We start from the raw sequence: 14,280 nt of genomic DNA on the forward strand, positions 1-14,280 counted from the left end.
CCAGTGGAGTCTTACACACGGTGCCTGATTCGTGTGGCAACAGTGGGCGACAGAGAACCGTGGTGCCGTGGTGCCCAGCTCCACACGGAGACATGGCTGAACTTACTCAGTCTCCCAGACGTCAGACTGATATGATAGCATGTGGCCCAGAGTCTCCATCCTAAGTCCCCTTGTTTGTGGGGACTGTCCAGCATGGCCCAAAGACACTCCTGGCAGGAAGAATAAATAGTCCAAGGACTCAGAGGGTTTCTCTCAGGAGCCTATCAAGGGCCGGACCTCTCTTTGGAATGTGCCAGGTGTGGACAACCCAGACCTGTTGGGACAGTCCTCTATTGCCCCCGAGATTTCACAGAGAACTCGGACCGCCTGAGCCTCTCTCCTGCTGGGTAAGAAAGACTGTGTGGGGAGAGGAGGCAGGAGAGAAGCTGGCTGGGCTGGCCTGAAGCCCTCAGGGTCACCGCTGGCAGGAGAAAGTTGCTACATCACACTGAGGGAAGGTTGAGAGCAGACAAGCAACTCAGACTGCCAAAGCATCCGCTCAAAGAGGGAAGTCCTGCTGGGTCCAATGTTGTTATAAAGAGTTTGTGTAAGGGGCGCCTTGGTGGCTCAGTGGGTTAAGCATCCGACTTCGGCTCAGGTCATGATCTCACAGTTTGTGAGTTCGCGCCCCCTGTGGGCTCTGTGCTGACAGCTCGGAGCCTGGGGCCTGCTTCGGATTCTGTGTCTCCCTCTCTCTCTGCCCCTCCCCCGCTCATGCTCTCTCTCTCCCCTCCTTCTCAAAAATAAGCAAAATTTTTTTTTTAATTTTTTTTAAATTTTTTTTAACGTTTATTTATCTTTGAGACAGAGAGAGACAGAGCATGAACAGGGGAGGGGCAGAGGGAGAGGGAGACACAGAATCCAAAACAGGCTCCAGGCTCTGAGCTGTCAGCACAGAACCCGACGCGGGGCTTGAACTCACAGACTTCGAGATCATGATCTGAGCCGAAGTCGGCCGCCCAACTGACCAAGCCACCCAGGCGCCCCAAAAATAAGCAAATTTTTAAAAATAAATTAAAAAAGTTTGTGTAAGATGAGGGGGTCCCTGGTATGGCCGCTGGTTTCATGTGATGACCTCTAGCGTGGAGACCCCAACCCAGAGACAAAAATATCTGGGGTAGCCACTGAGGCAGCTAAGAGTGGCAGAAGGAACTGGGTGTGTTTAATAAAGACACAGAAGGGAAGTCTCTTAGTTTTAAGTGTCCCCTCTTCTTCTGGTCTCTAAGGCCACGGTTCAGACGTTAAAACAAGACTTTGTCGCTTCCTGGGATGGGAGACGGCAGTGGGGACGGTGCGGTACCCTCAGAAGAAACCCAGGGCCCCACTATCGGAGAAGAAGGAAGGTGTGGTGAACCACATCTGTGGGTTCTAGCAGATCATGGCAAAGAGGGAGCCGACTGGACGGGCCGGGTCTCCAGAAGATGGAATCAGAACAAAGGAGTAAAATCAAAAGGGAAGGGAGACTTTGGCCCGCATACAAAAGAATTTAACTAACAGCCAGGACTTCCAAAAGCAGGCAGGACTGGCTTGGCTGGTAGTGAGCTCCCTGTCATTGGAGCATGCAAGCAGGGGCTGGGGAGCCACCTGTCAGTGGAAGGTGTGGAAGGAATTCTTGCTCTGAGAGGAAGAAAGAACTAAGATGACCCCGCCCCTCCTACTCTCTCCCCTGGTGACGTCATCCGGACCTGGGCATTGACCACCTTTTATATGTTCAAATGTCCCCAATTTAAAATTCCGGCCCAGACCACTCTTCTCAGCTCCAGCACCAGGTCGGTCTGCTCCACGGGATGTCCAGTACCTGGAACACACCTGACACACCATGAGTGTTCAGTGAATATTTTCGAAGAATTTTAGATGAACCCCAGCACCCCTGCTTGTCTCCTCCCTTGGTGTTGCTCACTCTGGGCATGAAAACCTTCGTGCAAACCATGGCCCCGTGAGCCTTAGGGCAGCTGGGCCAACTTCTCCCTTCTCTGCTCTTTACCTCCACCCTACCCCCAGGACCCCCAGCAGCACAGGTCAGACATTCTATGTTGCTTACCCTGGTCCAGCACCCTGTCACTGTGCACGCCCTGCCTTGTGTGGCTGCCTCCTCCAAGACCGAGTTACCGGAGGTGGTGGTTGTATCTGGTTCATCACTGCACCCCCGATGGCCAGCCCAGGCACTGGCATGGAGCAGGTGCTCAGAATCCAGGCTCTGCACCAAACTGCAGCGGGCTCCCAGCTCTGATCTTAGCCTGGGGAGACTGGGGCTGGCTGCCCTTCCCCATGCCTTCCTCCAGTAGAGCATGTGTGAAATTAATGAACTGGCTCTTCCAGTGCTAGGAAATCTATTTCGCTTTCATGAAATCCAATTAGTGCTTTCAGTGCAGAGCCCTGGGCCCTTATAGACTAAAGATGCTGCATGAGGGGCCGCCTCTTCCTGTAACCCAAATGTGTCTTCCCGCCTTCGTCTCCCTTCCAGGAACAGCACCGCCAGCAACGATTTTTCAGCTTTTTTCACCTCCAAATGCACATCTGTTTTCCACGTCTCCCTGTCTCAGGGCTCTTTGAGTGTCACTCTGCAGAATAACACGGAGAGGACACTCTCTCACTTACACCACCTACTTAGCCACATGCCCATCCTTCCACCTACTCATCATACTCCTGTCTGCCCACACATGCATCCACTCAGCCACCCTTCCAACTGAACATCATTCATGCACCCACCTGCTCCCTCCACTCCATCATCCATCCACCCATCACCCTACCCATCCATTCCCCATGTATCTATGTACACACTCACCCATCCATGCACCACCCATCCATGCACCCCTCCCGTCCATGCACCCACCCTCCATGCACCCACCTGTCCATGCACCCCACCCATCCATCACCCACCCATCCATGCACCCCACCCATCCATCACCCACCCATCCATCACCCACCCATCCATGCACCCCACCCATCCATGCAAACACACCCAATGCTCGTTTCCTTAGGTGTCTACTTTATGCGAATTCCTTTCCTGGAGCTAAGGAAACAAAATTAAACAAGATTCAGTTACACCCCCCCCCCCGGAGAGGCTAGCAAGCAACTTGTAGCAACTTGGCTATTCACCTCCCGCCAGAAACTTTTTCCAGTTTCATCAGAGAAAACCAACACAGTGGTGTGGTTAAGAAGAGACGAGTTCTTGCCCCGGAAAAGTTTGGAGTAAAAAAACAGCTCAAGTACTTAGTAGCTCAAGAACATGGACAAACTGCTTTCGTTCTTTGTGCCCAGTTTGTGCCCCGGTTTTCTCGCTGCGATGAGAAATGGAATCCTGGTCTGTATTAAGTGACCATCAAGGGATCAATAATACTATTATTTAGTGTTGTTACCCTGGTCACTGTCATCTGTTCCTTCGTATATTAATGACAAGATGTGATTAATTATGCGTGTAATGATTAATTTATACACTCACTGAGTATTTATCATCTACCGTATGGCCCAGCCTGTGCTAAGCTCCGCACACTTCAGAAGTTTAGAATCTTATTGTGTAGACAAGACAGACACCCTTGAAATAGCTCCACGGTAATAACAACCACATGAATGGTTGTAATAATAAAGACAGCTAATATCTATCAAGAGCTTACCATGCAGGCGCTGTTCCAAGTGTTTTCTGTATCTGAACTCACTTCAAACTCGTAACCGCTCTGAAGCAGGTCCCAGCGTGCCCCCCATTTTACAGAGGAGGAAATCAGGACAAGAAGAGGTTAAATGTCTCATCCGGTGTCTTAGAGCTGGTGGGTGGAGGACTTGGGATTTGAGCCATCACAGCAAACGGGGGGGTCAGCTGGAACACGCCTTGGAGTGTGCGGAGGGAGATTCCCGAAGGCAAGCTGCTGGGAGAAGGTGGGCAGATAAGGCAAGATCTTCTTTATGGGTGGGATCACTTACTACACCCCCAGCCCCTCACCCCACATGCGGGCTATGAACCAGCGGCAACAGATTCATCTGTCCCTGAGACTCACCCAGAGACCCTGAATCAAAACCACCTGGTGCGAGGCCCAGGAATCTGCATTTTGCACATGAGCTCCCACTCTTCAAAGCTTGAAAACCACTGCTCTAGTGTTGAAAGTCGAGGCCCGCCCTCAACTTCACCACCTACTCCCTGTGTGACGTCAGGCACAATGCTTAGCCCCTCTGGGACTCCGTTTCCCCTCTAGAAAGTGGGGAATGGTAATATTTGCCTCTTGGCCTGAGACTAAACAAGGCGGTGGAAACTCAAGTGCAAAGGTGTGAAGGCAGGGGAAGGATCCAGTGCTGGGGTACCAGGTGCTGGAGATGCCCTGCAGGTGGAGGGAAGTGCCCCTAGGCGTGCTGGAGGACAGGTCAAGGGCAAAGTGGACGCTTTTGGAGCCTGAGGATCCCTTGTGGGCTTTGTGTTGGATTCATCAGGCTCCTTCGAGGTTTCTAGGCCTTCAAAGTACCTGTTGAAACTTAAGCACTGTCCCTTCCTCACCGGGAGACGCGCCTGATGACCTGGTTCTTGGAACCTTCTTCCAGGACACCTAATAGGAGCATGTGGTGAAGTGTGCTTTGGATCTGATGGGAGGTGGTTTCGAATGCTGCCCTCGAGACCACACGACATCTGGGACTGGTGCCCACACATCCCCAGCAAGGCTTTCTCAGCCCTTCTAGCTTTGTAAGCAGCACACGGGTATTGCAGGACCCAGGACCTGCTTCTATCAGGTGAGTGACGGGGTCGTCCCAGAGAGAAGGCTCTCTCTCGGGTGGGCATGACTGGGAGTCACCATAACAGCGGAGAGATGAAAGCTCGTCCATCAGAGCACCTGTCACCGTGACTGTCACTGTGAGTGAACACTCCTGGTGGCCCGATCATTGCCTTTTTGATGAAGAACGTGTCGCCTTAAAGAGTGAGGGCAGCATTTGGCCACATCATGACGTTTCTGAAGTCTGGATCAGTCTGCGCTTGGTCGGGGAAACAGCCACCGCAAGTGACACGAGAACAGGGCTGCAGTGGAGGAGGGGAGGTTTGCTGAGTGTGGGAGGGGCTGGGGCCTGGAGGCTCAGAGAAACTCACCAAACCTCAGCACGAGGCCCCTAGAGCAGGGGAGCGGCTAGGTGCCCGGGGTCCCCACAGACAGCACTCACAGATGGGGTGGCCTGAGAAACCCCCCATCTTAGGGAGTGGTTGGCCCCAATCTTCACGGCCTCCTGAGAACGACGGGACATTCCAGTCTCAAAGGAGCTGGTCACACTGGTGAGACCCAGCCAGAAGCTGCATTAGTTCCCTGGGCTGCAGGAACAGCACCAGACCCGGCTGCTTAAACGACAGAGATGTATTGTCCCACAGCCCTGGAGGCCGGAAGTCCAAGATCAAGGTGTCCACAGTAGACCACTTCCTTCCGAGGCTGGGAGGGAGAACCCGCTCCAGGCTCCTCCCCGAGCTGCTGGGGGTTTGCTGGCCACCTCTGGCATCCTCGGCTGTAGGAGCATCACCCCGATCTCTGCCTTTGTCCTCACAGGGCCGTCTCCCTGTGTGCGAGTCTGTGCCCAAGTGTCCCCTTTGTATAAGGACATTGGTCTTATTGGATTAAGGACCTACCTTAGTCCAGCATGACCTCATCTTAACTAATTACATCCGTAAGGACCCGATTCCCACAGAAGGTCACCTTCTGAGGTCTTGGAGGTTAGGACTTCAGCATATGGATTTGAGGGAGACGCCATTTAACCTGGGACAGAGGGGATTCTGGAAAACCTAGCTCCTAGGCTTAGATGGGTGTGGTGGTAATAAGATGTGGACAGCCCCACACAGAGCTGGCTGAAAGTGATGCTTCCTCATTCATCCATTCATCCATTCATGAAATGTTCACTGAACACCTACTATGTGCCAGGCTCGGTTTGGGGTCGGAGACAAACAGTGAGTTAGGTTTTTCCCCTATATTTGTCCTGGGCATGAGTTGACAAGTAAACCCAGAATTTATCATTAATGACAGAATGTTCATGGGAGCACAGAGGGAGGCCAGCCCACTCGGAGACCAGCGATGGCCTCCCTGAGGCGGTGAAGCTTGGTGGGGGGGCGGGGGGGGATCAGTGAAGAAGGCATTCCAGCTGGAGCCACCAGCCGGTCCCAGCAGGCACAGACAGAGGAGCTGGGAGGAGGGGTTCCGGAAGGCAGAGTGCAGAGGCCTCTTGGGATCTCCAACAGAGGACTTGGGGGTGGGGAGCGGGGACGTACGCTTGCCACGCCCAGTCCTGGACTTCTTCCCCATGTCCTCAAGTTACTTACGGGACAGCGGGGGTGGAAGTGACTTACAGAGGTGGCCGGCAAGTGCAGATGGCCATGATGAGTAATTTATGTTCCTGGGGGGGAGGGGGGGGCGGGGAGTGTTCAATCCTGCAGAAGCCCTGCTCCGTCCACCCTCATCATGGGTCCCCAGGACCTGGTCCGGCACCTGGCCTGGTGAATTGCGGGCTCAGAAATGTTGGAAAGGACCGAGAAGCAGCTTATCTGACCATCGCCGCGCACCCGGCTGCTGCCAGCAGAGGGCCAACGCGAGCGTGTTTGTGTTCAGCAGCCTTCCGAAGCGTCTTTGGATCTCCATCTCACACATCCGTACAATTTGAACAAACAAGTTTAGAACCATTATCTTATTTCACGGGAGGACAGCAGGCGGGGCGGGAAGGAGGTGGTTCTGTCGCTGGTACAGATGAGCGTGAGGAGTCCGCAGAGAAGTCCCCCCGTCTGAAGGCAGGCGGCAGGACCCCGGGGGAAGAAGCCAGGAGCCGTGTGCCCTGGAGGCAGGGGTCAGTGTGGGGGACAGGCAGGTGAGAATGGGGAAGAAGCCACGTGGCTGGCTGGGCAGCTCGTTGGCTTTTTGACGAATGGTTTATTTGCAACAGGATCTCAGGCAGGGGCAGGAAGGGAAATGGTGGTGGTCGCAGAGGCCATGGCCGTGGTTCAGGAGGAAAATGCAGGTAGTTTCCCCCCTCCCCCCCCCCCCCCACCGGAGAAAGCAGTGTAGATGCTCCGGTGTGGAGCAGAGCTGGGGGGATACCCAGGGCAGACGGACCGGGCAATTCTGGAATGCAGAACAGACAAGACTTTCTGGTGGTTGGCTGTGGGGAGGAGGAAGGCGCAGGGATGACCCCTGAGGTCTGACCTGAGCATCTACCTGGAAGGTCACGTTTAGTGCTCAGAGCTGGGGGGGGAGGTTCTGGTTAGAGATCTGGAGAGTGGCTGGAGGGTTCCATTCTAGACATTCCAAGTTTCAGATGCCTGACACTTCTGGGCTCTTCCTTGCTTAAACTCCTTCACCACCACCTCCCCAGCCCCTGTCATCTAAGCCCAGGTGTCTGGTGTGACACAAGTTTTCTACACAGGGCGGGTCTACACAGGCTTCTAGGAAAGCCGGGGGCTGGAAGCACAGCCTGGGGAGTTCCTTTAAGGAAGGAAACACAATCGTGGATAGAAAATTCGGTATGAGTGTATGTTTTTATTTGACTGACAAATATTACAATGGAAAGGGGCCCCCGGCAAGTGACGGACTGAAGCCCAGGCGCCTGTGAGCCCCTCCCGCTCTCTCCCACCCCTCCAGGCCTTGGCTGCACTGTCCCTCTGCCTTCTCGTCCTCACTGGTGTCTCCTACTCATCCTCTGAGCCTTGGCCTGGGGGCGCCTGGGGGGCTCAGTCAGTTAAGCGTCTGACTCTTGATTTCGGCTCAGGTCTTGATCTCACGGTTCGTGAGTTCGAGCCCTGCATCAGGCTCTGTGCGACAGCCCAGAGCCTGCTTGGGATTCTCTCTCCCTCTCTCTGCCCCTTCCTGCTCTCTCTCTCTCTCTCTCTCTCCCCCCCCTCAGGCTGAGTGACAGCCTCCTCTCTGACCCTCCAGGTCAGCTGCCTCCTACCCCTTGAGATTATGAGCTCTTCCAAGCAGGGCTGCACTCCCTGGGCCCCCCGCCATCCCCCGCACAAGGCAGATGATACTTAATCAAGGCTATTTGACTGATAATCAATTATCAGCTTTTAGCTAATAGGTAGTTCATTCCAGAGTTCACGTTCCAAAAGATTTGGCAAAACCAAACTTTCGACAGGCAAAAAGCAAGCAAAAGATTCTAATATTTTCAAGTTCATTAAAAAAAACACAACATTTCCTGTGTGTGTACGTATAGAGAGTCTGAGAGGGCCGCTTACTTTTCAAAAGGGCTCCCACCTGAGTCACCTCGCCTGCCATCTGCCAGAGCTCCGGAGGGAACCCGGACAGGGATCCTTTGTCTCCGTCTTACAGGTGAGCCAGCTGAGGCTCCCAGCTGCAGGGGAACTTGCTCCGCCTACAGAACCCTTGGGCTTGGATTCAGGGTCTCGGTGTTTTGGTGTGGGGCGTGGGTAGCGGGAAGGAGGAGGCGTGACCGTGCAAAGGCCACCAGGCACCTGCTCAGTGCTGAACAAGTGCCAGGCCCAGCTATGCCACTGGACAAGACCCGTCCTTGCCCTCAGGAGGCTCACAGTCAATGGCACAGAAGCAGAGAAGAGGCGAGTAACTAAGGCACCCGAGGAAAGACCAGAGACCAGGCACTATAGGCCTGCACGTCCTCAGGCCCACAGAGCCAGGCCTGGCCCCTGGAGGGCTCTGGTACTAACTGGGGAAGGAACAGCAACGTCTGGGCGATTGATCCCAGGGCCACCAGGGTGGCAGCTTCTGCCCACTGAAAGGGCAAACGCTGGAAGACAGAATGCCAGCCCGGAATTCTTCCTCTGCAAGTTAGGAATTATTCCTTCTGAAATTCTCCCAGCCTTCCAGACCAGCCTAAGCCCCCTTCTCCATGCAGCCTTCCTGGATTCCTTCTGCTGGCAGGATCCGCCTACCTCCAATTCCCAAGGCATGATACCTCTCTTATGGCTCGAGTCCACGGGGCCATGGCATGGTCTCTGGGTCAGTCTTTAAGGCCACTCTTAGAGGGACATCACAGGTGTGACTCAGCTCCCCCTCACCCCCACCTCCTATAACAGGGGGAGCTGACATTTGTTGGGTACAAGGACACCAGCTGCTTTTCACACACAGATCATCTCTTGCAACCCCCAGAACAATGCCCTTGCTGCCACTGTGGTGAGCCTCTCAGCATTCATAGCTCAGGCTTTGAAACCGGTCTTGGGTTACACCCCATCTCCAGGGCTCCCAGGGCAGGTGGACTTTGCACTGGCTACTGAGCCTCCCAGGGGCTGGTCTCTTCCTCTGCTGTAGGGACACCATGCCTGCCCTCCCCCAACACTGGCTGGCCCCCCGTGGTAACTATGATCATTATAGGAACCAGGCTCAAAACAGGTGGTAATAAATGTATATTCCATCAATGGGCTCACGAAAGTGCAACAATGTGCCTTGCCCTTGAGCAAACTTTTTGCGCCTGGAAGGAGGCGGGTGTCAGGGGAGACTTGATGATGCTAATTGGAAGTCGGGTGGTGCTAAACTGCGAGGCTGGGGGAGGCAGCCACAAAGCCATCCGCCTTCTTGTTTAAAGTGAGTTATAATTCTCCAGGGAACGAGGAACCAGGCGTTTGCTTCAGCAGAGAGAGGGAAGCCGACCACCCCTACCTCTTGTGCCCCAGTTGTGTTCCCAGGCTAATCAATACCAGGTCGAGGACCTAGGCAGGCTCCTGGGGGTCCGGGAGGAGCCTCGCCAGGGACCCAGGCCCGACGACACCATCCAGACGAGGTCCCGGCAGATGCTGCTGCCAGGGCACTGAGAGCACTGGCCCTCTTCCCCCCCGGTCACTGGTGCCCAGAACAGACCCAGCGGAAGTGCACTGAGTGGTTCCCTTCCACAGAATGATCGCCTTACCTGTCCTTCCGGGGCTACTGGCCTACATCGGGGAGCGTGCTCTGTGCACAGGAATAGCACCCTGGTGGGGTGGTTCTATGCGGGGTGAAAAGCATCTGGCAGCCACGTTCCAGCGCACTCTGCCTTTTCCCGGCTCTGCGACCTTGAGCTGATGCCCCAGCCTCAGTTTCCCCAATTCTGGCTCGAGGCGGTGGAATTTGCTGTGCCCTACTCACACTCTAAAAAAAAAAAAGCTTCTGGGCCAGGGCATTCCGCCTCTTCCTGGCCCCTCAGGGATTCATTTGCATTCTTGGAATAAAATTGTTGACTGTACTTCATGCTCAGCCGCACATTTAAATGCTTAGGCGAGGTTTATTTTGGAGAAGGAACTCTCCGGAATGCTGGCAGGGCGGGCCGCAGCCGCCTGCCTCCCTTCAGAGAGGCAATCAGCCCCCTGCCGAGGCTGGAGGCGACCGGGGGCTGAGCAGCCGGACCCGGGGGAGGCGCTGTCCAATGAGAGCCTCGCCCCAGGGGCTGTCTCGAGGTTGTTGAGAAATGTCTCATTTTTATATGTAAATAAATCATTTCCAGAGATTGCTCTGATCACAGCAGGCTGCCGCTAAAATGTTCTAAGTGGCCCTTTGCCACCGTAAACTTTGTTAAGCGTTATTATCGTGTTTGGTTCTGTATTTCTCTGCTGATCTCACAGAGTCATCCACTCCCAGCTTTCTAGCCTGTTCTGCCACTGTTTCTTGGTTGCATACCTCTGGGGACAGAGAGCTCACCACCTCCAGGCCATCCATTCCGCAGTAGGATGCCACTGACTGATGGGAAAGTCTTCTCTCGAAGTGAGCTGGAATTGAAGCTCTCTTCCGATAGTGGTCACAGCTACACCCTTGAGCCAGGCCTCGCTCTGGCCTCATACAGCCAGCTCGCCACCTCTTGGTACCTCCTCTCTGTGTGGGACCAGTGCTCAGACCTCCTTGATGGGGCCCGTACAGCCTGCGGCACGTAGCCCCTTCCTCGCCCTCGTCTGCTCTCCCCCTTCCTGACTGGGCTCCGAAGCTGATGCCGTCTGTTTCTCAAACATACAAAACGCCGTCCCGTGTTGGAGCCTTTACACGTGCTATTCCCTCTGCCAGGGTGCTCCTTTCCTGGGCTTCCTTCTCCAGGATCTCAGCTCAAATGTCACTTCCCCACAGAGACCCTCCCTGGCCATCCAAAGTGTCCCCTAACCCCTATTGCTCTATGACATTTTCCTGTGCCGTTTCCTGTGTGACTGCAACATGACCCAGCACAGTATGGACTTAACTTTCGTGTTGCCATCTGCCTAATTTGAACGTGAGCCCCAGGGAGAGGTCTTTGTCTCGTTCCTGCTGTAATCCCACGTCCGGCCCACAGGAGATGCCTCATAAATGCTCATTCTAGGAGTGCTCATGTTCCGAGTCTCCTTGCAGTGGGGACACACCCTCAGCCTCGTCTCTGGATATGCCTCCCTTTGTCCACAGCAAGAATGTCCAAACTCACTTAGCAGCAGCAGCTGCTCCCCAAACACGATCTGACAGCGGGCCGAATCTACAAACCAGATACACAGGAAGGTAGTCTGCCTGAAGCTTTGTCCCTGCCCGCCTGGCCCCCCTGGCGCCCCGTGTGGGCCCGCAGGCACCCGCAGAGCTGTCTGGTTTGTGCCTGTCCATGCTCAGGCCCGCTTTGACTAGCAGCAGCCCCTCATTTTCCTCTGGGGACCCACCCTCACCCATTCCCAGGCAGCCGGTCCATCGGCCAGGCCTAGCCAATCAGCCGGTGCCACACCCTGGTCACGGCGATTGGCTCGGGAAGGACACGTGACCCCGGCAGGTCTGGAGTCTGGCCTTGGAACTCTTCCTAGAAGCACTGAATAAGAAGTCTGCTCTTTGTGCTGGGGTCGCCGGGCTGGTTGAGTGCAAGCCAGGATCTATGGGCATCAAGAGGGTGGCTGGCTGAAGAGCTGGAAAGCAAGGAAGCAAGTCCTGGTGACATTGTTTGGTGTCCTGGATCTGGCTGTACCTGCAACCCTGAACTTTACAGTCACCTGAGCCAACAGATTTCCTACTTTGCTTAAGCCTGTTTGAGGTGGGCCCTCTCTCACTTGCACCTGAGAGCATCCTGACTTGCTACGTCAGGGTCCGTGAACGTGATTTAAGACCATGGCTCTGTGTCACCCTTAAACTCAGGCAGGACACTTTCGATGCTTTAACTTCTGCTGGTTTGTGAGCGTGGGTGGTAGGGACGACAACAATACCTCTCTCTTCTCTAGTGGTTTTCAGCCTTCACTAACTTTCCAGAAGAACCTCATGAACAAAATCTCTCTATTTTTGTCTTGTAGATGAGGAAACTCAGGAGCCCGAGGGAATTGCACAAAGTCACCCGACTAAATGACAGAAATGCCTCTGCAAAGGTTTTCAGGATTTATGACACACAGGACAGAGGTGGATCGATATTTTATTTATCTGTTGGTTTGTTGGTTTGTTTATTTATTTGTCTATTGGCTAATACCTGGTCTTTGGGCTTTTTTAAATTATTATTTTAATTACATAAAGAGCTTACATGCATTGGTAAACAAACACATAAAAAACAATCCTCCGGTAGATAAATGAGCAACGAGGAATTCACAAAAGAAAGGATCCAGGAAGCAAATAAAGCATGGGAAAAATGCTCGGGCTTCCTAGTAATCCAAGACATCCAAACCAAAACAAGCCATACGTACTTGAAAGCAGCCGGAGACAATGTGGAAATTAACGAGCAAGGCTGTGTTCCAATAAAACTTTATTAATAAAAACTGGTGGTAGGCTGGATTTGCCCCTCGGGCCCTGGTTTACCAACCCCGAGTTGTACTATAGGCAAATATTAGAGAAAGAAAATATACCTGAATTAGTTAGCTATAGCGGTGTAAAAAAAATACCCAATTTTAGGAGCTTAAAACAACCGTTTTTATTTCTCCTCCATCTACGTATATGTTGGTTGGTCCCTCTGTAGATGTGAGCCAGTCTTGGCTGATTTCTGGACGGGTGGCTGGACCTGGCTCACCTCTGCCTCATGTGGTCACCTGTCCACGTGTGGCATGCAGGCCTGGGGGTGCTGACGCTGGGCCCAAGTGCCCAAGGCCTCAAGGTCTAGGGTCACAGCTGACACTGTCACTTTCACCACAGCGTGTTCGGAAGCAGGTCACACGGACAGTACAGAGTCACACTCCTGGGACGTGGCCGAGGTGGGGTTGGTAGAGACAGGGCAGCGGCACCAAAATGCTGCTTCAGAGGGAAAGACGCCAGTGCCCCCTCCCCTGCGGAACCAGAGGCCGCCTCGGAAGTCCCCGGGCACTGTTGTTTCTGGACTGGCACTTTCAGGTCCCTGCTCCACTGACCGGCCACCGGCAACGAACCTTAATGTTCATCTTCCTCCCTCCTGCCAATTGTCCTGCTTATTCTGGTTCCTCACTTCCTTACTCGGCTTCCTTCCAATTACTGCGAGGCCTCAATCCTTCTTGGAAGGAAGGAACGAAAGGTAGGAGCTTACATCCAGGAGGCTATGGTCTGCAACTCCCAGAGCAGAAAACTCCCAGAAGGGACCCAGTGCCTGCAGTGCATTCTGGAACAGAGAAGAACCACAGAGGGTGAACATCACCCTCCACCACCGGCTGCTGAGGGGAAAAATGGAGGAGGGGGACCCAGTGCAGGAACTCCAGGGCCTTTCTCTGGTGGGTCTAAAGTTTCCGTACAACGGAGGGCACTTCATTCCAGGTGCCTGGCATAGCCCATTCCTCCATTTTATTAAAAAACAAAAATCTTTCCTGGGGCCCCTGGGGGGCTCAGTCGGTTGAGCATCCGACTTCGGCTCAGGTCATGATCTCACTGCTCGTGGGTTCGAGCCCCACGTCGGGCTCTGTGCTGACAGCTCGGAGCCTGGAGCCTGCTTCACATTCTGTCTCCCTCTCTCTGCCCCTCCCCTGCTCATGCTCTCTCTCTCTCTCTCAGATATAAAAAATAAAACATAAAAAAAAATTTTTTTAATCTTTCCCATTAAAAAACTCACACACTTTCTATCAGATTCTATCCATGGAGAATGCCATTCTAGAACGCATTCTACAATGCCATGTCCATGGAAGCAAGGACCAGGTCTGTAGTGTTGGAGCTAGCGCTCCCTGACCTGGTTCAGTTCCCCATTTCCTGCTTTTTCGTGCTTGGCCCATTCCCTTAGGACACCTGCCTCTTTCACCTAATGTAAGTTGTGTCTGGCTCTTACCATCTTACAACACCGAGTGGTTTGAAGTTCAGATCCTGTCTATGTAGACTCTGTAAGCCACAGAGTGCTTAGCCATGGCCTTCGTGTGGGACAGAATCCATCCAGCCCAGCCCAGCCAAAAACCACTGCAACATTCCCAGCAGTTGACAGGCGTTGACTATC

General features: G+C 53.7%; 2 long non-coding RNA genes across 2 annotated transcripts; one reads left to right on the forward strand and one right to left on the reverse strand.

The window, feature by feature from the left end:
- Positions 1–2,563: 2,563 nt before the first annotated feature.
- Positions 2,564–4,093, reverse strand: LOC122467982. The gene is made up of 3 exons (XR_006293122.1): positions 3,654–4,093; positions 3,002–3,052; positions 2,564–2,600 (listed from the first exon to the last, which is right to left on the reverse strand). It is a non-coding gene; the product is annotated as an uncharacterized LOC122467982 (long non-coding RNA).
- A 7,633-nt stretch (positions 4,094–11,726) lies between these two features.
- On the forward strand, positions 11,727–12,427 carry LOC122467983. Its single transcript, XR_006293123.1, has 2 exons — positions 11,727–11,952; positions 12,206–12,427. It is a non-coding gene; the product is annotated as an uncharacterized LOC122467983 (long non-coding RNA).
- The last annotated feature ends 1,853 nt before the right edge of the window (positions 12,428–14,280 follow it).

Source organism: Prionailurus bengalensis, chromosome B3 (genome assembly GCF_016509475.1).
Source record: "Prionailurus bengalensis isolate Pbe53 chromosome B3, Fcat_Pben_1.1_paternal_pri, whole genome shotgun sequence".
NCBI classification, from domain to species: domain Eukaryota; kingdom Metazoa; phylum Chordata; class Mammalia; order Carnivora; family Felidae; genus Prionailurus; species Prionailurus bengalensis.